The sequence below is a fragment of the Aquila chrysaetos genome, chromosome 20 (assembly GCF_900496995.4).
Source record: "Aquila chrysaetos chrysaetos chromosome 20, bAquChr1.4, whole genome shotgun sequence".
NCBI lineage: Eukaryota > Metazoa > Chordata > Aves > Accipitriformes > Accipitridae > Aquila > Aquila chrysaetos.
Genome location: NC_044023.1, coordinates 17,141,585 through 17,156,200, shown reverse-complemented (window position 1 = coordinate 17,156,200; position 14,616 = coordinate 17,141,585).

Genomic DNA, 14,616 nt, shown 5'->3' with positions numbered 1-14,616 from the left:
TCTTGTTAAGAACATTTCATTAAAACTTTATCCTTATGTTCTGCAAACTGCTCTTGTCATAACAGTGTCCAGATGTGTCTTTAAAATTGTCTTTATCCATTGGTTTTGATAACCTTCCTTGGCAACTTACCCTCTGTGCTGAGCACTGTATTCATTTTCATGAGGAGTTCTGCTCGAGTGCCTGGGTCTCTCCTGGTGTTTTCATTATTTTTAGTGAGAGGGTCAATAAACTAGGCAACACCAACTTATTTTGTGTTGGCCAGGGCTTTAGATTTATAGTTCTCTGGTCGGACACCAAATAAGTTAAAATAAAACCCAGTCGTTTTGCCTTATCTCACTGGTGAAACACTGTCTGCAGGAGCTGAATTCATCCTCTTGTTTCTGCTGGTTTAGCTGTTCATTATTCCCCTGCCTTTTCTATTCAATGCATCCCAGCCTCTTGCACAGCAAAGCTCTTCTTTCCCATGCTTTGATTGAAACTTCCTCCCATTTCAGCTGTGCTTTACCAAGAGCACTTTGTCCTGAGCAGTAAAGGAAAGACGCAGCTTCTCGATTCTGGCTTTCGAAGCCCACGCTGAGAATTCTTGTTTTCATACAATAACAGCCTTCCTAAGGAAGGCAGTTGGATCGGCACGCACACGTCATCTGTGCCGTGTAAAGCAATGGCATCACTCGAGCTGGTATGATGTCCTTTGTTAATGCACCCTCTGAACCTATTTGCATTCACACATACAGTGGGAAATTGTAAGGACTTCATGAGAGCTATAACCAATAAAGCTTCTCAGAAGGGGATTCCTGGGGGCCTATGTTGTTTCCAGTTTGGGAGGTTTGCATCTTGAGGGTTTTTTTGTTTTTCTTTGCTTGCAAATACTTCTTGAAAATACTTTATATCAGGCTTGCATTTTTATTTTTTATTCTCTTTAAAAGACGTATTTGCAATTCTCAGCAGGATTTTTCTTTACGGTACTCTAGTGTAACAGCCACAGATAAAGCAAATGTTTAATCTTCAGTTTTTAAATTATCAGCAAACTTTGGCATTTTATTTTCCTTTTCTCCTAATGATGTAGAAATACCTATAAAAAGGGCTTTTCTTTATTTTTCTCTTATCAGAATCTTTTACCAATGGTTGCTACTGCTTCTGACCACTTGCTGCATCCTGCTTGTGAGACTGTTTTGTATCAATATATTGGTTTGGGTAACCTGGGTGCTGGCATCCCTTTGGTACTGACAGAGCTGGCCTTGTAACCATAACCTGTCTCAGTGATGACACATATTAGTTCCAGAGGAGTCCTGAAGTTGGGCAACTTTAGCATCCTGCCACCTCACATCTGCAGCTTGCAGCAGTACCAAGGGGAGCTGGGTTCAGCAAACCACGTGCCTATGTCATCCTTGCGTATTTGGAGACGTGGTTTCTAGATACACTTGTTGTATCCTAATCTGCTTCTCTGATTAAGCCTTCCTCTTGTAAATCTATTTCTGATGCAAGTGCTAGCCTCTTGCACATGTTCTTGAATATTTTTCCATCATTAATTTTTAGTTTTATCCAATGCCAGGCCTATTGCTGAAAATTCAATGCCTGCAGATGCAAAGTAAGTGAACACGAATGTTTCAACAGTGACTTTAAGCACAGATCCCTGAATTCACATCTGTTTCATCTTCCCTGACAAGAAAAGATGACATTAAAGGAAAAGAGTAGGTAGGAGTAGAATTAACAGTTCTTGATTGCTTGATGCATGGAAGATAAGAATTTCAGATCTTCCCAGATTTTGTTGTTCTCCATTCCATCATTTGCCATTTCAAATGAATCAGCATCCTGCCAGTGATGCAATTTTGCTCTGTTATTGCAAGAATTGTGCCCGAGTCAATCGGAGTGTAAGTATGGTACCACACAGATAGCAACATTTCAGTCACATCAGCAGAGAAAAATGGAAAGCGCTGCTTGTGTCAGACTAAGGCTTGGCTGAAAACCTGTTCAGTTCTGCCTGCCCCTGCCTTTTGCTGCCCTGAGAACCGGACTGACACTTTGTGCAAGTCCTTTAAGCACTGTTAATGCCAGTCCTGTTCTGTAATGCAGAAAAATGCTCACTACAGACAGCACTATAACGTTAGCCACGCTGCTGCGTGAAGCTTTGCCCATGGCACTGCTGTCCTCCTGCTGGTTCCTATTGAGGCCGGAGGATGTAGGCAGATGCGGAGCAGACAGCCTGCGCTGCTGCTGCTCTCAGCAAGGACTGCCCTGACTGGTGTTGAAGGGGAACAGTGTGTATGCCCTGTAGTCTAGTAGGCTTTTAGAAAGGCATTTGTTTGATACAGCCAATCCTCAAAAAAAAAAAAAAAAAATCTAAAAATAGCTCAAAAAATGGTCAAAGTACTGACTTCTTTTCTATCAAATTCTTCTCATCACCAGAAGAGAACCATTGTGTTACCTATTGGAAAGATCACAAGTTTGAGAATGGACTAACCTAAATCGTGGTGTTGCTTTTGTTATGTGAAATCATTTTCTTGTTTGTTGCAGTTTTATTTCCTTTAATTCCAACTGCAGCGGCCTGTGGGTAAAAAACCAGCACTTTTGTTTTCTGATGATTGCAGTATAACTGTGGCATAATACTCTAATATTTACACCGGAGTAAATGTTGCTTGTGCTGTCAGGCAAATGTGTCTCGATCTGGTGTGGACCTCCAAGCATCTGGCAGAGGAGAGCCCTGACAGCCCCACACAGCAGGGAAGAGGAAAACTGGGAAGAGAAATCCTTGGGTTGCCCAGGCTAATGGCCTCTATCTTCTGCACGCCCCTCAAAACGGTAAATCCTGTGCATCCTTTTTCCTAAATGACAAAAGAATCTGACCCTTTAATCCTCTTTCTCTAATTACCTTACATCTGTACCTTGCTTGATTTGGGCCTTAATGCAGCAAAGCTTTTTAAGCATGTTAAAGCGTTTTCCTTAACCAGGTCTTCGGATTCTAACTCAAATACTCCCAGAGGCCTTTCTTCCCTGGTTTGGACAGTGTTTCCACATTTCCAGACAGAAGCAAAACGTGGTATTTTTTTTGCCTCCTTGGCATGCCTCACAAAAACCTCTCTTATCAGTGCTTGAAAGCATTTTGGCTCTTTTTCTCTAAGTATGCTGGCAATAAAGCAGGTCTGATGTGTAGGTACAGTCAGGACAGACCTTTCGGTAGGGCTCAGGAGCTGCTGCTCACACTGCTGAGAGTGCTCCAGGGTGAGAACCTGACATACAACTGTGCCCCACCGCCCGCCCCAACTGTGGGGGTGCTCGCCAGGGCTCTCCACGTCCTCCTGCCTGCTACGAGCTGGCAGCACCTTGCATATACCCGTGCAGCCACCCACCTTTTCTCCTCTCCCAAGGCAAAAGACTCACATTCTTCCTGGCTATTTGCTTTAGTTTTCATGCCACTGCAAAGCTTCTTCAGAAAGTTGATTTGCTGTTTTGCCACCCAAAGTTTGGTTCCCATCATCCTCCTATAGCTGTACCAGGCGATAGCGACTCCTGTCCTGTTTTGCAGGACCTCCCTTCTTATTTGGTGCCAGGCTAGTTTCTAGTGGACTTCGTGTGGTGCCGTTATTTCTCGCTGCAGGCAAGCAAGTGCCAAGCGTATTTAGCCTCTTTCTGCCCATGGATGTGACCTTCCCATGCCTCTGCCCTGCCTCACCATCTCTCTGCCCATCCTTTTCCCTGGTCTCCTTCTCTAGCTAATTTGCTCCTAAGACTTGCATCCATTCACACTCAAGAAATGAATCTCAGAAAGGATGCGCGGGACTCCTGGCATTTGCAAGCAGTTGCCGTATCGCCTCTGCCTCTCAGCAACGTTTTCCCCCATCTTCATCTCTGTCTTCTCTACCGAGACTGTAGGGCAGAGATGCTCTCTCTCTTTTCAGAGAGGATCATGATTTCAGCTGAGCCCTACAGGCTTCTGCATAATGTGGAGTAATATTTGCTTTAATTTAATTAACTGTTCCTGTTCTCTTCGTGTGTTGTGTTCTGCTCTGAAGATTTTGTGTTGCTAGGCAGGTTGCTATTGCCAAACAACCCGATGGTACTGAAGAGCAATCCCTAACCTTTTAAGAGAGGTAGTTGAGGCAATGTTGAAGAGCATGTCATGATGTGCAGCATATCCCTTCTACAGTAAAGTTGGATAATTTATACCCCTATAGAACATTCTCTGTGAGGGTCTGTGTGCTCTTAAAGGGAGCTTTATGAATCCACTCAGGTTTTATAGAATTGTATGGGTGTTGTCCATGTTTAAAATTTTATTGGTCATCTTCATTGTGACAGAAAATTGAGTTTCCCTTTTATTAGTCCATAATTGTGGCTGGTATATGTCACACCACTCACAGTAAAAAAATAAAACAAAGTCTACTTTAAAGTTGGAGACTGCTGTATTTCATATTTCTACTGCCCCAAGGAAATATCTTAAAATTGCTTTACTGCTTTTGAAAGAAAAATGTTCTGGCTGAATTTGGAACTGAAGTGGACTGTTGTATCCCTATTTCACATTAAAGAAGCTAAACTGTAAGGAAGAGCTGCTTCTACGCTTATCACAAATCTGTGGCAGAGGGCCATAGGTTATAAAGTGCGGATGAATGCAGAGAAAGTCTCTCTCTAATAGAAAGCGTGGAAACAATTTAACTGCCTCTTTAGCCATACAATGGCCTGTGGGCATACAAGGCAACAAAGGGCATCCCAAGGTAATTGATACAGGCCAAAAGAGCACCCAGAGTGAAAGCAGCTTGTGAAAGGTAGTCATGCCCCACATCTGAGAAATATGGCATATCCCCAGATTTGCAGACTGCAGCTTCAGAGAGCAATTTTTATTCCTCCCTCACGTTCAGATTCCCTCTCTCACCTTGGACTTTGCTCCAACTTGTGCTGAAGTTGAGAGCAAAGCCCTGGCTACAGGCCACAGAGCAGGTTTGGTCCTTTACCTCCCCAACCATCGGCCCCCAGTTTGAAAGAATGGAGTGCTTTCTTCTGATTTCTCCCCTCTCCCCAGAGAGCAGCAAGCACTTTGGCATCCAGGCAGTCTTGGTTTTTCTGTACCTTTATGGTATTTAACATGTCAGCTCTGCATCTCAGCCGGGACTTTGAGGTGTTACTGTGACATTATCGTAATCATCGCAGGCAAATGGGCAAAGGATTCAGGGCTCAGTAGATGTTTTCTCTTGGGTTTGGCCACCGGCGTCTGCCTGCACGTGTTCTGTTGGCATAATCTTGTCTGAGCGCATTGCAAGTGCCCACCGTTTACTTTTGGGATTCATTGAACACATCATTAAATTACTGCTGCAGGTTAATTGAAGAAGCTACATGAGTTCAGGCGTTAGGATGAGCGGAGTACTAATCCCCTCTGTGTGTTTTGAAAGCCCATCTCGAAATCAATAATTATGCAGCTATTCTCCCTTTTTAAATAAAAATTGCCATGAAGGACCCAGTCCTTGCTGGTATAGACAGTGCTGCTCAGGCTGTTCTGTGCAAGTATCTTTTGGAGGAGGACACAAAAGGGCAAACTATAAACCCAAAGAAAAACACTTTTATAGAGCGAGTCAGGTTAAAATCAAGCAGGTTGTGGAGGAAATGATGCCTGGTTTAGTGTACTTTAATTAATCTATTTTAGGTTTGCATCACTAATTAATCTCTTTTATGGTTCACATTACTGCATGCAAGTGCATATTTCTAACGTGATAGTTTGTCCTAACTGCTAGCATATCCTTGTAAAATAAATAAGTAGTCATTTCTGCCTGCAGTTGTTTCCTGTGAATTTCCATTTTTTTCAATGACTTACATGAAATGCAGAGTAGCTGCTGTGGGAGACAGGAGGCTCTGCATGATCAGAAATAATTGTTAAGAGCAATAACTGGAGCTGCTTGTCACTCACAGGTTGTGATCCAGTAGCATCTTTGAGCAAAAGACTTGTCTGGGGGAACATTAACTCTTTAAAAACACCCCTGTCTGATGACCAGTATTTGCGAGAGAGTAGGTGTAAGCTTTGTACTTGTACTGAGGCAGAGGATGTGTGATGGTTTACACCATGGATTGAGACATCATGATGCAAGTTGCCAAGCTGCAGGAATGAGTGAGTCCAAGTAAAGGTAGAAATGTCAGAACTGACCGTCCTCCTGGATGCTGCTATGATAAAATCCATCTCCTGGCAGTCAAGTATTTGCACAGCCCTAGAAAGATCCAGGATTGGACAAAGTGCTTTAAAATTGATCGGTTTGCTATGAAAACAAAAACCTTTAGAGGTCTCGCTTCAGCTCCAAATCTATTGGGTGTCTCTTCTTCCACTCCCAGCTGTGGTATCTGGTGTGAGGTATAGGTCAGGACTTGGTTTTTAAGCACTGGAATAATCTAGCTTCCAAAAGTAAAGGTATCGATGGATCAGGCATCACTTTAAGCCTGCTCGTCGGGGGCTGCCTCTGTCCTAGCAGACGAATGGGACTGTGGCTGGCAGATCGTTGGATTAAAAAACTCTGACACCCAATATTTTATCAACAGGGAAGGAATGAGATTGATGCACAAATCAGTCTGGGTAATCTGAATGTAGAGGCTGTGCTTAACTGAGCAGTAGGAAAAAGGAGGCTTCCATATTTCTGACAGGGTCTTAAAGAGGCTTTGCAGGTCCTGAGGAATCATTGATATCTAGCTGGAGAGAAGCTGAGAAAAATGAATTGCTGCTGTGCAAAGGGAGGCCCTTTCACTGCCAGTGGTGTGCAGCATGCTGCCTCTGAAGAAAGAAAGAAAAGAGGGAAACAAAACAAGTGGGAGAGATGCATGACAAATTAAACCTCTGGATAACCCCATGTCATTAAATCACTTGCCCCAAACGCTAGTACTGCGCTCCTCAACGTGGCACGAAATCATGTAAAAGCAGGACTTTACACCCTGCATATTTGAAGCTGAAGCCTTACTTAAGTGCATAAAATAGTAGATCTTGGGAAAACTCTGCAGGGCCATTACGTACCACAGGATGTACCTGAATGTGGTCTTCCAGTCAAAACATCCCACGGTTGGGGTGAAAGGGGGGAAATACCTTTGATATGGCGTTCGGGGTACACCAAAATTTGGGCACATGTTATCCTTAACTTGAATCTCCACAGAAAACCAAATCAAGCTCCATCCTCTAGGGACCAGCCTCAGTTCTGCATATTTGTGATAAGCTGGGACCTTCCTGTGCAATGCAAGGTCTTTTTTTCAGACCCTTGTACATGATAAAATGGTTTAATTGTAAAAAGCTCTCATTAGTTACTAAAGAGCCGAGATAACTGTTGCTATACAGTGGTTACAGGTAATGCAACATTCCCAATTAAATTATATATATGCTGAAGTCAGCCAGAAAGAGCACTTTGGGCAACCTTTCCCCTGCCCCCCCCGCGCTGTCCCCCACTGCTGAGCCCCGCAGAGAGCCGAAGCCAGATGCAGCCCATGTGTTCGGATACATTTGCTCCTTTGCACTTCCTTTGGTAGGCAGGGCAGAAATGGAGAGGATCTCTGTGTGTGCACATGTGCATTTTCAGGCACGTGAAGGAATTTGGTGCCTTTGTTAATGCTGGTTTTTTTAGAGGACTTAAGATGATGAGCTCTGAAATGGGCACAAAAATGCAAACAAATTCTTCTGCCTCTTGCGTCTTTTTCTGATAGCGACTGCTCTAAAGTCCTATGTCTGAGGCAGTAAAATGTGTCTTCCAGCTGAACCTGAATTGCAGTGTATTGCCGCCTTAGATTCCTGAGTTTTGATGCATGGAAACACAGTTCTAGGCAATCACACACATTTCCCAAATGGTGTTAAATTGCAAATCTGGATGCTAATTCCAGTAGCGCCCGCTGTCCTTTAGGCTCTAGCTGAACCACCAGCTCCAGCCAATTGTAACCACACGTAAAATAAAATGGTGCAAGCAGCTACGCTGTTTATAAAGTCTTGTACCAAATGTTGAAATTTTGCTGTGTTTGTGATGCGGGGATGCTGATAATGGCTGGCAGGATGGCAAAGGGACGAGGCAGGTGGGCACAGTGTTGGGCAGCTGCCCCTGCCCAACCGACTGCGCCGAAGCATGACCCATTGCAGGCAAGGGGAATTAGGCAGAAAGATGTCCCCGCTGTAAGTTCAAGCCAAATTGTGCTTTGGGGATTGCTTCATTTCAGAATGAAAGTTTGGCTGTAAACCGGATAAAGTGAACTTTCTCGTGTTTTACCAGTAAGCATCCCTGAAACTGCAGAGACAAGACAAACGGAGGGAAAATGAGAAAATACAGGACTTTTTGTCTGAACAGAGTTTGTAGATCAGCGGTAAATGAGCACAGCCTGTTTCGGAGGGTTGTTTTTGTGTATCAGAGGCAGGCTCCCACCCCTGGACTTCCCTGCCAGGCTGTAAGCTGAGAGCTCACGACTGCTTGTCCGGCGGGTACCGGAGCAGCCTTCCAGCAGGAGTAGCTGCGTTGGGGCTGTGCCTGGATTGCTGCGAGACTTGTGACCTTCAGCTCAGCTCTGAGGTTTGATCTCCTCTCTACTGTGGGAGAAGCTTTGTCTGGTTTATTTTGCTCAGTCAGCACAGAAATGTGCGCATCTATTTTTCCAGCCTGAGACCATTTTCATCTTTAAGTCTTACTGAACAAATGAGATATTGTTCACTAGTTCTGAGAGCTGTTTGTTAGTTTAAAAAAAAAAACCAACCTCCTTTCTCCCTTGTAGCGAAGAAAGTTAATTGAAGTAACAACTGGTTTAACACTATCTTGTTTTAAAAAAAAAAAAATAATTCTAATAAATGTTTAACATTTTAACAAAGTTCAGTACACGCTCCAGCAGTACTGCATCTGTGTTTCCTCTGCTTTTTTTTTTTTTTAAGCTTGGCATACAAAGTACCTTTTAAATACCATGGTGAAAAGGGCAAGCATTCGATTTAATGCCTTTGAAATTATTCTGGAATTAAATCCTGGGCAATATATCTCAGTCGAGCAGTGTTGCATGTAGCCACATGCAGCTAATGAGCCATCAAAGGCAATGCTTTAAATCCCCATGCATACAGTACACAGATCCTTTATTTTTGCTGTCATAACACAAATCACCAACCTTGATTCTAAATCAAACACAGGTAAAAGGAAGAAAGGGAAAAAAAAAATAAAACAAAAGGAAAAAGGAGGGAGTAACTTTGTGGCTAATTGGAAAGAAATTTGAAAAAACAGTTGGGGTTTCTTTCAACACCGTTAATCACCTCTGCTGGAACATCCTTCACAACCCAAGCCTTTCTTGTCCTTGTTGCTATTTTCCCTCTTTAACATGGTACAAAATGTACATACTCTTTGTTGTTCTTGAAAGCCATTTCTCTCATGCTGGGGTGGAAGGGTGTAGAGTACAACCCATTACAGCTCCCTTTGGTGTTGGCGGGGCTGCAGGTTTTCTGCCTTCATCGGGTGCCCTGAACTTACCAGTAAGGACATGGTTGCTTCTGCCCAGCGGGCTGCATGGGGGAGATGCTGATTCATCTTCTACACTGTCCAGCGCAACGAGGCTGAGACCTCGAGGACATAATGCAATGAAAATAAGAAGCCAGAATGAGAAAGTGCAGGATGATACTTGTGTACAGAGTCAAGACGTGGTTTCTGCCAGCATTTCTTTTGCTTACCTTGTTTTCCCCCAGGCAAGGTAAATATATGCAACAGCTTTGGATCCATGCAGGTTGCCTGCAGGCTGCTTAATGGCCAGTGTAAAATGAGTGATGGCTGTTAGCCAGCTCCATAACCATGAGCATTCACCTTGCTAAAATCTTTGAGGTACCTGGAAGGAGAAGGCTCTGCTGAGGGCCACCTGGGGCTCCTGCAGCCCTCAAGCAGTGGAGCACCACTGGGAACGTGTGGAAAGCCACAAGTGGCCTTGGCCACCTTGATTTTTCACAGGGATTGTGGGGAGATCGAAGTAGGTTATCCCCAACCTGTTTGCCATTTGGTTGAGCTGTTTGCCAGCGAGCTGAATGAGTGTTCTGTGTGTATTGTTATTATTTTAATTTTTAAAGGTGAGAAGTCGTCACTGCACATAAGCAGGCTGGTAGCTGTGAAGTGAAGGGCTATACGCTCCACATGCGCAGTTCCCAGTGCCTTTTCTTGACTGGTTTGTGTTTTGGACAGCTTCATGGGGTGGGTTTTTAATGACTCATGCCAGATATCCTTTAATTGCATGATGATGATGGAAGCTAGAAAATGAGCAACTGTGAGAAACAGCCATTGCGTTAGGTGAAAGATGTTTGTAGGCGAAGAGGTAGCGCTTGCCTTAAACGCTTGAAATGCCCAAGGTAGTAAAAAGGTGGGAGCAGGGAAAGGTGGTTATTGCCTCTGCAGCTGCGTCAGTACGGCACAGAGGAATTAACCTGCCCAGAGATGTTAGGGAGGGGATCACTTAAACCCAGCCTTACCCGTGGAGGTGTGTTTGAATGCCGTGGCTCAGCATCCGCATGCTGCTTCCATGCACTGCGAAGCCACGTGCGTATACAGATCATGTATGTGTGTTGAAATGCGCTCGTTTGCTGCAGTATTCTCAAGTGGTGAGTGAAGAAGCCCGAGTTGGAATTTGTAACTATGATAATCCTTTAAAAAGTAATTAATAATCTAGTAAGCAATAATGAAAAATGCTTAGGAGATTGGAGGAGAGATCTGTACAAGTCCTTCAGCCTGCTGTGTTAACCAGGGTATTCCCAAGCTCTAACATTTTATCTTTGCAATGTAATTTTTGAGCAAAATAATGTTTGTGCATTTTTATTTAAATGTTATCATCAGTTCTCACTAATGGAGTGGTTAAGAGGTTATAACGTTTACCGAGCTTTCAATTTTCTCTGGTTTTGATCTTCAGGCAATATGACTTGGATTTTGTGAGATGTTTAACTTTCTGGCAAAAGAGGTATAGAAAATAAATCAAGATTTACTATTGTAATTAAAATAACATTTTTGACTTTAAAGTGGTTTTGTCTGTATGTTTATGTGTGCGTGTTTATATAGCATACACAAGTCTTCAGATTTTTTTTCCTATAGTGGAAATTCTATTCATATTTGTGGCAGTACATCCCCCTCATCCCATCTGTAACAATATCATTAAAGAAAATAAAAAAAAAAGGAGACTGGTCATCTTTGCATTCAGCATATGTTAATGTGATGAATAGAGATTTCTCCGTACCATTGAAAATATTTATAAACTACACATCACTGCAATTTACTTTAAAATGTATTTTCTCTCACAGGGGTTTCCTCTGTTTGTCATGGTATTTATCCAACTGGGAAACACTGAAAAATGGGAATGTGTTAACAGAACAAGCTAGACGGATACAAATCATTCTCTTTCTGCCCCTCTGTGGGAATAATGTGAATATTTATAGATCTGGAAAGCTTTCAGGAGTCTTTAATAAGTGAGAGCCAAACCATTCTCTTTGTGCTGATGCCATTTCTTGCTTTGACCTGAACATCCATCAGCTAGGAGCTGTAGCACCAAGGAGACTGAATCAAATCAGTCATCTATACTTAAGCTAAATTTGTGGGGTGTTTTTTTTCTATTAAAATTGCAATAGAGCAGGAGCAAAGGTGCAGAGCCCCACAAGAGTAACGTTGTTCACAGCACATTGCAAAAAGGACACTTAAATGCAGTCATCTTGGGGAGCGGGAAGCATGTGGCTTCTTGTTTTTAGACACCACTGTGAAGTTACATGGGTCAAACACAAGACCTATTTGACCGGTTTGTCTCGTGCAGTTCCCTGTGTTGCGTTTAGCAGTGTTTCCAGACCTTTGCAGCGGTCGCCTTTTGCCAAACTGTTTTATGTGGAAGGTGGGTAGGGTTTTATGAGAAGTGAAAGCACACTGATAAGACAAAAGAGGAGGTTCCAGTGAGCTCCTCTCACTTATTGAAGCCAACTGATGGAGTGGGGAAAGGAGGAGGGTTAACACGATCCAGTGGGAAAGCAGAGAGCAGAAAAAGCACTTCAAAGCAAAGGCTAAGCAGGGGTCAGAAGCAGTGTCAGGTCCAAAGAGAAATGGAGAGGGGAAAACCTGAACTCCCTGCACCTTCTCTGACAAAGAAAGCAGTGTTGGGCACTAGAGGGAAGAGTGGAGGCTGGCTGAAATGGACACACTGCAGGCAAAAGATTAGAGAAATCTGGGAAAAAGAAAATTCATTGTGATTTAAAAAAAAAAAAAAAAAAAACCAAACCAAAAAAACCCCCAAAAAACCAGGCAAGCAGGGTATCATGAAAAATCAGTGGAAGCTCTCCTGTTGTCTTTTCTTTTTTGAGTTTCCAGGAACAAGGTAGGAGCAGAGGTCCTGAAAGTGAGTGGGAGCATGTGTGCCTTGTAAGAGGAGCTGCAAGGTTGGGTTTTAGCATAGCTCATTTTTCATACGACTGTTTCATGTAAAGGTCATATTTGAGTCATCTGTTGCTGTTGGCTTTAGGACTGAAGGCCCAGTTCTGACTGGGGCAAAAAGTCCCCCTTTTTATAATGCAGCACCAGCCTAAGTTAAAGCTAAGCTGTAGGATAGATCCTCAATTCTTTGTTCACATACAGCCAAAACAAATCAATAAAACCTATTCAAAGACTAGTTTGGGATCATAGATCCTATAAAGCCTTCCAGAATGTTTAGTTTTACCAGAATATTTTGCCTGAGGATGTTGTGTGGGTATGAAGAAACTACATCCTACAGCAGTAAATGGTCATTCAAGAACTGGAAAGCTATCTATTATAAAACATCCCTAATAAAATTATGTGTTGTCTAAGGATGGAGGCAAAGCAGTCTCTAGCAGAGAACATAGGGCAGGAAGAACGGATTACAATTGCTTTAATCTGTGTGAAGTCTAGCTCTGGAGGGGGAGGGGAAATAAGCGTCAAGTATGACTAAGTATGACAGAAGGAGATGCGCTGGCTGCACTGGGGTCACATCCAGACAACTGTCTGCTGCACCCAGCTGCAAGGGCTGCTAGAAAGTGGGGTGCGGGACCACCTCAGTGGCCACGCGTGCAGCTTCATGGTGGGAATGGTAAGGATTATCTTCAGGAGAAGACCGACTAGCTAATACCAAAGCAGAGAAGAGGTTACTACTGCCTTGTGCTGAAGCGCTGGCCCTTTGCCTGGTTGCTGCCAAGCTGCTTGGCAAGCTCTCGGGGAGTTTGGGTTTCTAGGGTCTGCTGGCTCGGTGCCTCCCAGCCATTCAAGCTGCTCCCGGCTCCGGTGTCTGCAGGTTTAGCATAGATGTGTCCCAGCAGCTGCCCGGGTTGAGGGTACCCAGCTCCATGGTTTCCTTGTGGAGAAGCCAGCAGCCTGGCAACCTCCTGACAGCCTGGGAACGGGCTTGGGGACACCTGGCTCCCTCTCGGGTTACTGGAAAGGAAAGATGAGTGCCTGGCAGCTCGAGGGACCAAGAAATGGGAATCTCAGCTGTTGTCTAATTTGGAAAAACTTAATATTGTTTTGATGCTTTTTTCTTATTTCCTGTCTGTAAAGATGCTGTAATTTCTAATCCTTTCTCCAAAACAGAATGATGAAAATTTTATTCCAAACTCCCCAAGGACTAAATTTCAGTCATTCTACCCTCAAGATTAATCAGATTTTCTGTTGCATGTCCTTTCTCCCAACCACAGTCTCTGCTTTTCTGTGCTAGTCCTTTTGTCTTGAGGGTTCAGTTGCCTCGACCATGCATACACTGTAAAGTGGTTGCTTTGTCTCTTCTTCCAGTGTTTAGAGAAACTTCCTTAACACCATTTTTTCCCAAAGGCCAATTTAGATGCTGTTTTCTCTTTGGTAATTGTTTCTGTCCTTTTAATAATCCTGGGACATGGTGGAACCAGTCTGTGCTCAATTCTCAGTCCCTACTTCTGAACTGCACACTCCTCTTTGTCACCTCCCTGTCCTATATTGGGACTCCTGCTGTCTCATTGCCATCACCAAGGCTGTCCAACAGCTCCCTCCACCCTGGAGCAAACCCAAAATGCAGTTAGCTCTTATGGTTAAGAGAAAATTCTGAGTCGGGGAGCAAACTGACACAGAGAACTTAAATGTCTCAGAGCATCAATTGCATTAACAATTACTGAAGGAAGAAGGGTCAGTCTGGGAGACTGCAGCTTCCCCTCTCATTCTGATGATTTCTGAGCCAAATTCTCAACAATGAGGTCGTACTGTCCCCCAGTGAAAAGGCTGTTATATTCAGCCGGTGAAATACGTAAGCATTTAAGAAAGTGGCTGTGCATCAGTTTTGCAGTGTATTGGTTGTTAAGTAATCTTCCATTACAGGAAAGTCAGGAAGGGCTTTTTGAGTTTGTTTTAACATTGTGGAGTGCTAGATACCCACAGCAGGAAAACACGCTGTATCCTCAGAGTAAATGCACTGATCTTGGAGAGTGCTGGCTGTCTTGAGCCTGGGAAAATGTCTGGAATGGTGGTTTCATTATTTCTGTGCAGACAATAGCCCTGTCCAAAAGCTTCAGTTCTGGCTCAGCTCAGCCCTCTCTGCCCTTCCTTGCTCGCAGGGGAAGCGGTAGCGTGCTCAAGAGACTCACCTGTGCCCTGGGTGATGTGCCTTGTACTGGGATTGCCAGTCTGGTGTCTGCAAGATCTCAGAGCAGTCTTAATCTGTGGGTTTTG